Source organism: Eptatretus burgeri, chromosome 6 (assembly GCF_056783735.1).
Source record: "Eptatretus burgeri isolate ZD-2024b chromosome 6, Ebu_testis_v1, whole genome shotgun sequence".
Classification (NCBI taxonomy): domain Eukaryota; kingdom Metazoa; phylum Chordata; class Myxini; order Myxiniformes; family Myxinidae; genus Eptatretus; species Eptatretus burgeri.
The window spans coordinates 66,378,611-66,391,394 of NC_140966.1; the positions used below are offsets into that span (position 1 = coordinate 66,378,611).

General features: G+C 41.3%; 1 protein-coding gene across 5 annotated transcripts in view; it reads left to right on the forward strand.

Annotated features, from left to right (window-relative positions):
- The window catches only part of LOC147024981 (uncharacterized), a 120,256-nt gene that overhangs the window by 61,576 nt on the left and 45,896 nt on the right, over positions 1–12,784 (forward strand). For 3 of the 5 annotated variants that reach the window (XM_085885480.1, XM_085885478.1, XM_085885481.1), the window contains 2 exons: positions 5,248–5,292; positions 5,860–6,013. The gene's annotated coding sequence lies outside the window, so the exon portion shown is untranslated. Of the gene's footprint in view, positions 1–3,667; positions 3,971–4,624; positions 4,763–5,247; positions 5,293–5,859; positions 6,014–12,784 lie in introns of those variants that run through there. The other 2 variants (XM_085885479.1, XM_085885483.1) reach the window with 2 other exon arrangements.

The following is a 12,784-nucleotide window of genomic DNA, read 5'->3' on the forward strand; positions in this document are numbered from 1 at the left end:
ACATTGCTAAAATACATGGAAAAAACATTTCAAAATCAGGTTTTCATCTAATCTGCAACTATTATTTCAGCAAACATTGCATGAAGACAATTACAAAATTATCTTTTGATATTGGGCTTGTGCCTCAGTGCGATAATACTCCTTGGTGTTCTTTCCACTTTATTGGAAGGAGAAGATATTCAGTGTAGATCCTCTTCAACTATGTCGCCATTCAGCACGATACATGGTTATAGCTACATGTAAGAACAAATTGAAGATGCACATCCATTCAGTACTACTTAAATGGTGACAGCTACACATATAGACAAAGTGAATATATATATATATATATATATATATATATATATATATATATATATATATATATATATATATATATATATATACACATACATATATTGTGTATATTGTATATACTTGCAGCATCTCACAAAACACTCAAAGTTTGTGGTCAGTTTCATCTTCAACTTGAAACAAGTGCTCCTTTTGTTGACACAAGAGGACAGATTGGTCTGATAATATGATAAGAGTGGCTTGTGTTTTCTATAACATGTGGTATATCTTTTTGGAGGGACATAGCATTATTCTGGACTTCATGAAACGATTTTTATGGGTCAAAATTTCTCAAAAAAAGCAAAATAAATAAATACGTAACACAGAGGTCCATGCATGGAACTAAGTGTTTTAAGAACTTTTAGTTTGCAATAAAACAAAATTGCAACACTTTCAAAATCCTTCATCCACCCAGGTGATAGTCAACCCCAATGGGCCAAAAAACTGATGAGCAATAAAAAAAATTCTGGCAGACTGAGTACACTGGACTGCCCAAAATCAGATCTGGCCACTCTATTACTAGGCAATCCTGGCTGCCTTGATGTTCGACTGAAAGTGGCAGGAATTTATAATTAATCTGTTCTGGGTGCTGGCAATAACTCGTCTGCTTTTCGTGATAGATACCGAGGGCTTTTTAATGTCCACCAACGATTAGTCCTGGAAGATGGGTCCTCCAGCTTAACGTACATCCACGGACGTCCCACACATTGGTGCATTGCGACCCTGCATTGAAATACCCAGGTGACAGTTTATACTGTATATGGGTGTACATTTGAGCCCAGGGTAGACAGTTCAAGAACGAGTGTGTGTACCTCGAAGAGACAAAGCTATCCTGCCAGACCTGTAATTATTCAACCTTATTCTTTGTTCATAAGCACCACAAGGCGATTGGGTAGCATCATTTACTAAGGGTGTGGCTGTGCCACTAATGCAGTGCCCCCCTACCCCCTATTGGTAAGAAAGATAAGAGCAAGAATTTGTAATTGATTCAGGGTGCTGGCGATGGCTCGCCGACTCTTTGCGAAGGACGCCGTGTGAACTTTAACGCTCACCAAGGAATGCCGGCAGATATGACATCCAGTTTGATATCTATCCTAGGGACGGCTCACACATTGATGAATCACCCTGCCTGTGAAACACCGGGTGACAGTTTATAGCTGGGTCGGTATTCAAACCCAGGCGAGACGGCTTAGCGGTGAGTGTGTGTCCCTCCAGGCCATCCTGTCAGACCATTTTTCAACCTATATGTTTACAATTGTTTTTTTTAATCCTCAACAATGTTACATTGAGAAATGAGTAAATTGGCAGTTCTTGGACTGTTGTCGGTATCTCGCTGCAATAACATTTTGAACGGTCCTCGTAACTTGTCGAGCAAGTGTCTTCGAAACGAATAACACATCATGATCATCATAGTTTATCGCTTAACTCCATTTTCGATTTGCATCCTCAACGATGTCGTGACCATACCCATACAATTTAAAGAGGGATGGATTTAAATGAACAGGTAGTGAGTTGTGACATGGTTCATCTTTACCGAACTTCATGAGCCTCGCCTATGAATAGGTCCATGAGGATCACCCGTGAGTGTTTCAGAGTAGGTCCAGACTAGAAGTGAGAAGCAAGTTCTTCAGCCTGAGAGTCATATAAATGAATGGAATCGACTTCCACATAAGGTTGTTGAAGCTGCAAGTGTTACTTTCTTCAACTAGAGAGTTCGTAGAACACCTTACCCCATGCAGTGTTGAGAAAAAAAGAACATGAGAAGGGTCTTTTCAACTCCTCTTGCTTTGTGTTTCTGACCACAATCTATATTAGCTTTGTTCATGAACTTTGACTAACAGGAGTGATTGGAACCATTACAGGAGCAAAGCTGATGGATCAAACAGAACAGTCCAGAGCTGAACCTTCTGCCAACTCTTCTCAGAGAAACTGATGATTTTGGAACAATCTTTGAAAAAAAACCATGCACAAAACAAACAGATGTTTAGGACGAAGTCTAGATACCGCCATTTTTGTCTCAATACCACTGTTACTCTGCCCTCAGAGCTTGCAGTAAATTTGATTGGTCGAAATGACATACAATTTTTCCCCAAGTACTGCTAAACTGAAGGTTTTTGGAAGTGCAAACAAGGGGGTTTGTGTTGTACAGTGATCAAATATATATTTAAATTGAAGTTATATAAAAGTTTTAAAGGCTGAAGAAAAAGAAGAAACCAAACCATTGAATCAGAAGTTTACTGCCATCAATATATTTACTCACTTTCCCGGTCTTTTACACCACATAATCTAACGTGTTAAATTAGTTCTTCATGCCTGTTGTTTGTGTCCTTTATGAGGTCCCTAAAAACATTAAGTTTCCTCTTTGGAATAATTCTCAATTTTGTTTTACTGCCAGACAGGCAGACAGACTGAAGCAATTGCCTTGCCGCGAGTATGCGTGGGCGCTCGGGACGAGATTCCGTACAATTTGCCAAATTCATAGCCAAAGTACTGCTAAACTGCAGGTTCATGGTCATGTTCTGATCTGTGTTGTCGTGTTCAAAATATAAAATGAAATTGAAATGAAATAGTTCTTTGATCATCGAAATTGACTGATGGACAGAGTGAACCCAACTGCTTCGTCGCACTTTGCACGATGCACGCAGTGGGGTAGAAATAGTCTGATCACAGGACGACACTTACTTTCCAGTACCGTGATGTGAAGAGATGTGGTGTGATGATGCGGTGTGAACGACTGACTCAGACCCGAGAAGGAATGACTCTCGAGTGATTAAATGATGCCGAAATGATCAGTGAAATTCTAAGATTGTTTCGTCGACGCTCCGACGACATGTACCGCGTCGGCTGAGGTCCATCCGAAAGTGCTGCCAGTTTCGGTTTCTGATCAACGTCTTGTCATCGCAGATAAATACAGTACAGCGAATTGGCTGTCAGCCCGGAAAGTTCTCGGCAGCTTCAACAACTTTCACTTTGCAAAATGATTGACATTGACGCCGAGCGTGCAAGGCCGCACTTTATTAACAAGCAGGTTTCTCTAAGACCGCGATGAATTACAAAACTTTACAAAACGATTCAGGATTCAGCGATATATCAATAAAATATGATGAAACGCTGACGCAATATATTTACTCACTTTCCCGGTCTTGCTCAGATGGTAGCCACATGACTTGAACGATTACCCCCCAAACCCTCCTCCCCACCAGCCATGTTTCCCTAATCTCCCCCAACCCTAAACGGCTCTTCTATACATTTCCCTAAAATTATCCGCTTAGAGGTACAGTATACCATGTCGAGCCATACTCGCGCGAACTGCAAGTATTGTATTATACGAGCCGCCGCATTGGCCGACATTAATGGTGTCAGCCAGGGACGACACGGAAACGAGTCTGTCCCGACGTCAGTCCCTTCGCGGGGAGTGAGGGGCGGGCAGCAAGTATTTGGGTGTGCGAGGGATTGGTGCGGCGTGCCTGTAGAAAAGCCATTGTGACGTAAGTTCCTCACGTCCCCTCAGGCTTTTCTGCGCTCAGCTAAGAAAACAAACAGCGGCCCTTTAAGATAGTGCTGAAACATGTCCTTGGCAGCAGAGCTGGACGCAATCGACATTTTCTCGCTAAGAAAAACACGAAGCGGTTTTGAGGTAGGTGGTCTCTCTGCAAACACAAGCCATTATGGGAGATTGATACCAGTTCCTTATTCAGACCCTCCCGAGTTTCCTGCTCAGTCTTTTTTGTGACTTCCCACCATCCCTCCTCCCCTCCTCCTTTTCTACTCCTGCGATGGGCAATCATTTAATTACACAGAATTCCAGTGGCTTTTCCTGGTTTTTAACGCGATGATTTCTGCTTTCCCAGCTTTTTGGCTGGAGCAAAAAAGAAACTTTCCAAAAACATACTTTTCAGCAAAACGTGCTGTCACTGCACTGTTCCGCAGGCAGCACACAGGAGTTATAATTTACCAAAAACAAAAAACAAAAAGAACAAAAATAGAGAGAGCCTCTAATGAGCTTTGTCAATAGAAAAAATCTCATGATGGTCGTACTCGCTTAATAGCTAGCACATGCACAATTATATAATACTTTGTATGATGCCTGTAAAAATCATCTGCGCTCTCCGTATATGCATCAAATGTTTGAGAAGCTGAGCTCAGCAAGCCCTCGCGCACTCCCCATTCACGAGACTCATCATCAGTTTGTGGCGCGACCAGATGGAGGAGCCAGCAAAATACATCTCCATCAGCGGTTCTGTGCACTGGGCCAGAGGCATGCTGGTGCTGTTTCTCTGAGACCTGCACGTATAAGGAGACGTTTTTAAAGCGGAAGCACTGCTGCAGCCTTTATATATTCCTCGAGCAAGTGCAGTTCGTTTTCCCTGTGTTCAAAAACGTATGAAACAAGACTTGCGAGCATTTAACGATGCAGAGTCTCTCTGGGGTAAAGAGATCTATGTTAAAGTAGATCTGCCTGTGGACTCACTTACTGACACAAACCGCATACAATAGCCTTTACCTCACTTTGGACATGCGGATCTAACTTCAATAAGCAACTTTCAAAATGACGTATGAATGACAAATGATGTCTTTTGCGCATGTGCTGGGTGTATGTTTTTAGTGACTCACTTCTGCTCAACAGGCACTTTTAACCTGCCATTACTAAAGTGAAATGTGATTCAAATCTTCTTTTTTAACTTAATTTTCAGCATTTAGACAAAAGAGTGGCAATTTCAAAATGGTTACCCATAATTGTTCCGTTCCTAAATACAAATTGGACTCAAGGACGTACGACAAATATCTGTGAATGAGAGGAGTCGGGTTCGTATGATTTCCTGTTCATACAATTACCGTATTTTTCAGCCTATAAGTCAATGTGGAGTATGTCTATTTGACTAATTTCATCATTTTTCTTTCCTTCGTTCATAGATAAGTCGATGTGGAGTACAAGACAAAGCAAAATCAACTATGGTGGTGAGCAAAACTGTCAGGAAGAAGTGAAGTGTTTTGACATGTCCCTGACACTCATAACACATATTTAGTTACCGTAATTCTAGGGTCATGAATATTAATGTGTTTTGTGCATATTGCTTGAGTTACTTGAGGGACGACCTTTCGGATATATGAGGAATATAAAGAATTTTTCAACATATTTGTTATCATGTAGACTATAGAAGTACTGCAACACTTCTACTCCAGAAGTAGAAGCGTTGCAGTTTACTACTCCTTCATAAAAATGAACATCTGACACATTGGAATGAAAGCACTCAACTTTTGTCCACCTAACCTTGCAGCCACGATTAGCCTTCTTGGTTTTCTCAACACATTTTTCATCATCGTGCAAATATTCGCATTTCCCCGGCGCTCTGATCACACCATCTCACAGCTCCTTGGTGACGACTTCACTCCGGATTCACCGTGCGGCCCATTTGATAGCTCAATCAGAGATTTCTCGATTAGCTGCACGACTCACCTGAAAGCCCGATCAGGGTGAAGGGAGCGCTGTATCGCTCTGAGCTTACCTCCCCTTTGCCTTCCCAGCCCACAAATTATTCGAGCAGTCTGGCCGAGACACGAACACACATCTAATACGTTGACACGAGACACATCAAAGACACAAGATCTTGCCTGTAGCCCCTCCACTCCAGACCTGCACCTCTACCATCCCGCCAAGCAATCTCAGCCCTACATTTTGGTGAGTACCCCTGTAACTGCATATTAAATTGTCCATTTGTGTTCTTTATTGATTTGTTTCATATTTGTCTCTAATATGTAGTTAAGTGAGGTTATATTTGTGTTAGGGTGACTGAAAATATGCCATGGGAGCGCATCCCCCCCCCTCCATTATAATACTATGTTTATGGGAATATCTCGTCTGCTTAAAGTTGTTTTGCTTCATACTGTTTTGCACTCGGAACACCTCCATGACGTTAAGTGGAAAGTTGTTGTCATGTGTTTCAAAATATATATATATATATATATATATATATATATATATATATATATATATATATATATATATATATATATATATATATATATATCTTCTTCTTCTTCTTTCAGCTGCTCCCGTTAGGGGTCGCCACAGCGAATCATCCGTATGATCCGCATAGTGATTTGGCATATGTTTTTTTACGCCGGATGCCCTTCCTGACGCAACCCTGGTCGCCTCTTATGACACAGGGATATATATATATATATATATATATATATATATATATATATATATATATATATATATATATATATATATTTCCAGCACTGTATTATACAATTTATTTCAGAAAATATCACACTTTGTAAAAAAAAAATTTTCATTGATGCAATTCAATGTCTTCCTTCGGACGGACGAGCAAAAACTTGTTTTACTTTTTTCTTTCAAAAATTTGTTTAAAAAACCTAAAAAAATAAATTTATTTCACAAATAAAATAAGTCGATGCTCAGAGTTCCGGGAAAAAAATATTGAGTTATATGATGAAAGTAGCTTATGGTGACTCTTTATTACACACATACACACAAACAGATGCTTCTCCTCAGCCCACAACTCCCACCCCACACCTCTTCCTCCCAAACATGATTCATGGTAAATATCATCACTTTAAACTTGCCCTCCACATTGACAAGCCCCAGAAATGATCTTCCCATCAGTGTTAAGAAGCACGAAGGTTTGGTTATAATGCGCCATCCACAAACCTTTGGCCCTTTCACGGCCCATATCATCGTATGTTTTTGCAATTCGGGCAGCAAGATGTAAATTTTTTGGGCATGTTGATTAGAAAGTTCTCCAAATATAATGTTGTGCCGAGTCACACCCATTTCTTGCTTTTCTCAGTATTTTTGGCTCCTTTAAAAGTTCTGTGAGCCGTTTCATGCTACAATCCTTATCTGGCACACATTATACACATCTGGCCTCCCCGATAGACCTCATTCCAAGGGATTTCTGCACATGCATTGCAAGCACGCAGGGGTAGATTACGTCATTTTGAATGTTGCACATTAGACTATGCCTGGTGTTGGCTTAATGGTCGGGGTGGTGGGCTTGGGATCCGAGGATCCTGAATTTAAATCCCACTCTGCTGTTGAATTAATACCAGGTGGGGATAACTCTGCCTGTCATCCTACCGAGGTCGGCAAAATGAATGCCAGCTTTCTGGTATCCTGTATCAGAGTGGTGACCCGTCCAGGATTGTGTCCAACAGCCTAGGAGACTGCTGAGTCAGCACCAACGCTCTGCACAAAGTATAGTCCCAATGGATGGATGGATGGATGGATGGTATAAGACTGAGCCTCATTGGGTACAGTACATAGATTACTGTAGATCTGAGAATGAACGATATGTGTTGGAGTAGATCTGTGTGTGGACATGCACTCGCTTTTAATAGGCCTTATTCAGATGATGTCACCGGTCACGTGACTGTGGCAGCTCCGCCATATTGAGTGGCAAGAAAGTATTACCGCGTCCATAACAACCGATAGTCTCCACTTCAACTGTACCATTATTTCCAAGCAAGCGATTTTTTTTTTTACTGCAAATGGGTAAGAGTTGTGCCCCGGGATGTACTCAGCGATGTACTAAAGGCTCTGGAGGGCAGTTTTATCGCTTTCCCGCCGAAGTAGACCGACGAAATCTTTGGATATCGGTTCTGAGAAGAGAAAAATGGCGACCTGGCGAACATGACTGGTTGTGTAGCCTTCATTTTGTCTCCGGTATGTAACTAATTTCTGATACGTTATTTCAGTAGTTGGTATTAAATATCTGGTGGTTACAAAATATTGTCTGATTTGTATCATTAAAATGCATTATATCCCTTGTTTTATTGACAGAATGAGATAGGCTCGATCGCCTTTCCAACAGCTGTCTAACGCGCACAGTTCTGAGTTGTTTCCTCGAAACTTGTCTTATTGCGATTACGTCTCAGATTAAATTAAATAGTTTGTCAGTATCATGTCTCCTTTTACTTGTGCATTTTTGAGCTTAATCTCTGTTTTGTTTTCTTCGGGGAAAAAAAAGCAACGATCCGCTTCATCCGGACTATGTGTCCCGTGTCTTTCAACACGTCGAGCCAACTAAATTGGAACAGCTGAAGCGAAATTTAGACAGGTAGGCCCTTAGACATGTATCGATGTTTTCAAATGTAGATTCTGTTAATATTACAGTTGCCACAGTCATTTGTCTTTGTGTTAAGTAATAAGTTAAACCCTATTTGGCTTTGCTGGAATGGCCCTGTTTTCCTTTTTAATTGCATGTATATATATATATATATATATATATATATATATATATATATATATATATATATATATATATATATATATATATATATATGAAACCTGCAAATGTCCCAAAATAAAATATCAGTGTAACATTTTCACTACAGAAAGTCACATCGATATGTGTAATACATAAAAAAACTAGCACTTGGAAATATCCACAGCAGTGTGGCATTATACCATATGTTTGTCATGGAAAAATATAATGTATCTGTAAGCAAACTGACGAAGGAAGATTTTCTACAAACAGCATTTCGACAAGAGCTTCACTTGATATTAACTTGTGGCAGCAGTCAGGTTAAAAAAAAAGTGACGCTGGTTGCTGAACAAAACAAGCAACAACGAATACAATAATAGTGAAATGAAAGAAAACAGGCTTAACCTTTGCCCTCACGAAAATACAGTTCCTGTCAGCTTTCGTCGAGATTATGTCACTAACAAACCCGGCGACATAATATGAGTAAGCGTCCGTCCTCTTGAAGGCTTTCAGGCTGGCTTGAGTGTAAGGACTCGGCGTTTCAACAAGGTAAACATAGATGTCAGGGAAAACGATTTGAGGCTAAAATTTCCTTTCTGTTGTCCATTTATCCTTTGAAATAATATAAGGATCTTCACTAAGACCACACAGCTTCAGTTTTTCGTAGTACCTCTTCTTAGAAATATCATCTAATCCATGGAAATAGCCCAGAAGTTCATGTGACACGTGCGTGGTAGCCATGATTTTTTGCCACTCAATATGGCGGAGCCTTACCTTCCGCTGTCACGTCACTCGCTTAGTGCATAGAGCCTATTGCATCTGTTGCCTGCCAGGGTTTTTCGTTATATCTGAGAATGAACGATTTATATTAAAGTAGATCAGTGTGCAGGCACTCATTGACACATAGATCAATTACAATAGTCACTCACACCCAGTGGGGTGACGCAACTTTCCATCACATCCGGTTAGCGATGACACCACCATTTTAGCACGGTGAAATCAACAATTAGCAACGAGGTTAACACCACTGCTAGCTGTGATAATGCTCGTAATTTCTGCTGTGTCGTCCACCTAAATGTTGTTCAATTATCTAAAAAAAATCTGAGCAGTTTTCACCTCCTTGCTAAAGCATTCATTTCACCGTGCTGAAATAGCAGCGGCCATCACTAACCGGAAGTGACGGAAAGTTCTGTTCCTCCATTGAACATGAACAGCATTGCGAGAAGCAATGCCCAAACGTGCGGCCAATTGCCCTTTGCAACCTTGATAAGCAGCCACCTGTTTTTACTCTTTTCTGTACTGAATGTTTTGAAGAAGGAGAGGAAACCTACAGTAATAAAATTAGCAGTCAATAATTTTCTGGAGCTACGAGGTGTCCCGACTCTTCATTAGTTTAGCACCAGCGTGTTTTTTTTTTTTCGAAAGGCCACACATCGCAACAGGGATTGTGACCGAAATTAGGCACTTGAAGCGAAACAGAGCCGCCCTTTGTTCTGTTGCCGGTTTTCTCTTCCAGGAGTGAACAGAACCGGTCTCACCCCTCGGGCTCTGCCCAGCGGCAGCCTGGCTTTGAGAACATCATTTTGAATACTAATCATCTTAACACTAACAATGCTGGCAGTTTTCTGAGAGTAAGAGTAAATGTGGAGAGGGCAGAGATTTCAATCACATTTTGCAGTTATTGAAAGCGATTGTATTAGAGTTGAAGGTAGGGGAAAGGTGTCTGGTAGGCGAAAGGTACGGCGAGTCCCTACCCTTTCTTTCTCAAGTAAAATAACCACTCCAGAGGGGTCTCTGGCTGATAATATAGCAGACAAAAATGTTTTATATCCTGAACAAAAGGACATAGGAGGAGGTATTTACAGTAGATGGGTGGGGCAGAGGAACTAGTGTCCCACCTTACTCGACCAGGGTACCAGTGGTTAGAGCTACAGCGTCCACTCGAAGTCTGGGAGGTCGGCGGTTTGAACCCCGGCCAAGTCCGACCAAAGACTAAAAGTGGTACGTGCTACTTCCTTGCTTGACGATCAGCATTAAAAAAAGGATAGAGCATGGAAAAACATCTATATGTTAACAACAATAGCACACACTTTTGATGGGCCTTACGTCCTCCTCCTGTGTTAAAGTTCCTTGAAAATAAGTCTTATTATTATTCCACTCATTTGGCATGTTGTAAGATCGCAAGAATCAAGATTGACCGAGACGAGGACTTTAAAATCCCCGCTTTATAATAGTCACAACTCCATATAAGTATTTGAATGATGAAGTTCCTCCTTGCATCTGCTATTAATATGCCTACGAGCACGCTCTCTCGTAAGCTTATCGTTGGGAATCCTTTCAAATCCCTGCAGTCAGATGGTTCACCTACCACCTCGATGGGCAGGACTAGGTTTGGAGGGTGGGCCTTGCGGTAAAGGGTCGCCCTCGTGCTCGCTTGGATCTTTTGCGTGGAACAGATTTTCAAAACTTCCCCTTTAATCAGCGCACAGTCAGGGGCCTGCAACAATATCATACACAACTTTCCCTTAAGGTTTAAATTTACCCTTTGTAGTAGGCTGGTGGTATAACCTAGAGGCATGCGCACTTGTCTCTGACCTGTTTCGACTGCGTTTGAATCTTGACGCAGATATAAACTGCCATCCTGGTGTCTCACATGCAGGGTGATTCCTCGTGCTCGCTTGGATCTCATATGCAGGTTAAACTAGGTATCCTGTCTGCTCGCATTCGTTGCTGGACATTATATATCCCACGGGATCCTTCGCGAAGAGCAGGCGAGTTATTGTCAGCACCCTCAACAAGTTCCTGCCTGCCTGGACCGCGTGGAGGTAGCAAGTGGTCTGGTCCTCTTGGAGGTTCCTTGACATCAGGATGGACTGCTTGATATCTCAGTGTGAAGTTGCTGTCTGTGCCACAGCTTCTACATCATATAAACAAATTGACCAGGTAATTCACGTGTTTCATGTGAATAGCCTTCGTGCTTTACGTATGAAGGGAAACCATCAGTTTAAACTTACTAGTTGTAGTACTGCTTAAATGAGACCATACATCAAAGGTCTTTTGTGTTTTGGTCTTACATACTGCATGATGATCAAAACGGTTTGAAAAGATAAAGCAATGTATTTGAAATTTCTCGTCAGAGTCAAAAGCTCATGGAGAAGCTTGTGCATGTACTGTAGGTAGGAGAAGGACATTAGGAGACATCGACAAAGATGAAGTGGAAATAGATGAATGAACGGAATTTGAAGCTGGGGTCAGCGCAGTCTCTGGTTAACGTTGTACTCAGATGGGAACACCAAACAGATCAAAGATATTTTGAATGTTTGAACCTGTATCTGATGAAATGCCGCAAGCTTTCGATGCAGAAATTTGTTCACCAATCGTGGGAAGGAGGGAGGTTCAAGTCCAGCATAAAAAAACCAATTATTATTATTATCCTTTATTCTCAAGCTGCAATCGACAATCCAATTACGGTCTTCATCGACCTTCAGGAGCAATTCATACTGCAGTCCCAGCAGTCACTGAGTTAACAGAGGGTCACATTCAAAATGAGGTTCACACTGCATAGTTGATTTCTTGGAAATGTCAAGATTATATGTGAAAGCAAGTCAGCCAACAACAGGTCTGATCTGTATTTGTATAGAAAGGACTCCTTAACTGATGACTTTCTCCGCTTCAAATTATTCTGCTAAGGGAACGGTTGTACCGCTGATGAAGGGCAGGAATTTGTAATTTGTTCATGGTGCCGGCGATAGCTCGCCTACTCTTCGTGAAGGACACCGCGGGATATTTAATGCCCACCAACTAATGCGGGCAGAGGGGACCCCTGTTTAACATCCATCCGAAGGACGGCACACACATTGATGAATCACCTGCCGGTGAAACACCGGTCTGACAGGTCATACCTGGGCCAAGATTTGAACCCAGTCTAGATAGATTAAAGGTGAGTGTGCACATTTCTTGTCCAGGCCAACCTGCCAGTTCTTAAAATAAAATAATATATTTGTAAAGTAAGCATGTTTGACAAGTGACTGTTTTAATCTTTTTTAAATCACAAAACGACGATGTCTGTAAAGGTACTTTTTTTACACCAAAAACACACTTGACGAGAATGGGCCTGCTGGCAACACATCACATGATGTAGGACTCACGTCCAGTCAATAATAACATCCATTGATGTTATAACGGAATGAATGCCTCAAAAGGTCAATAATGTGTGT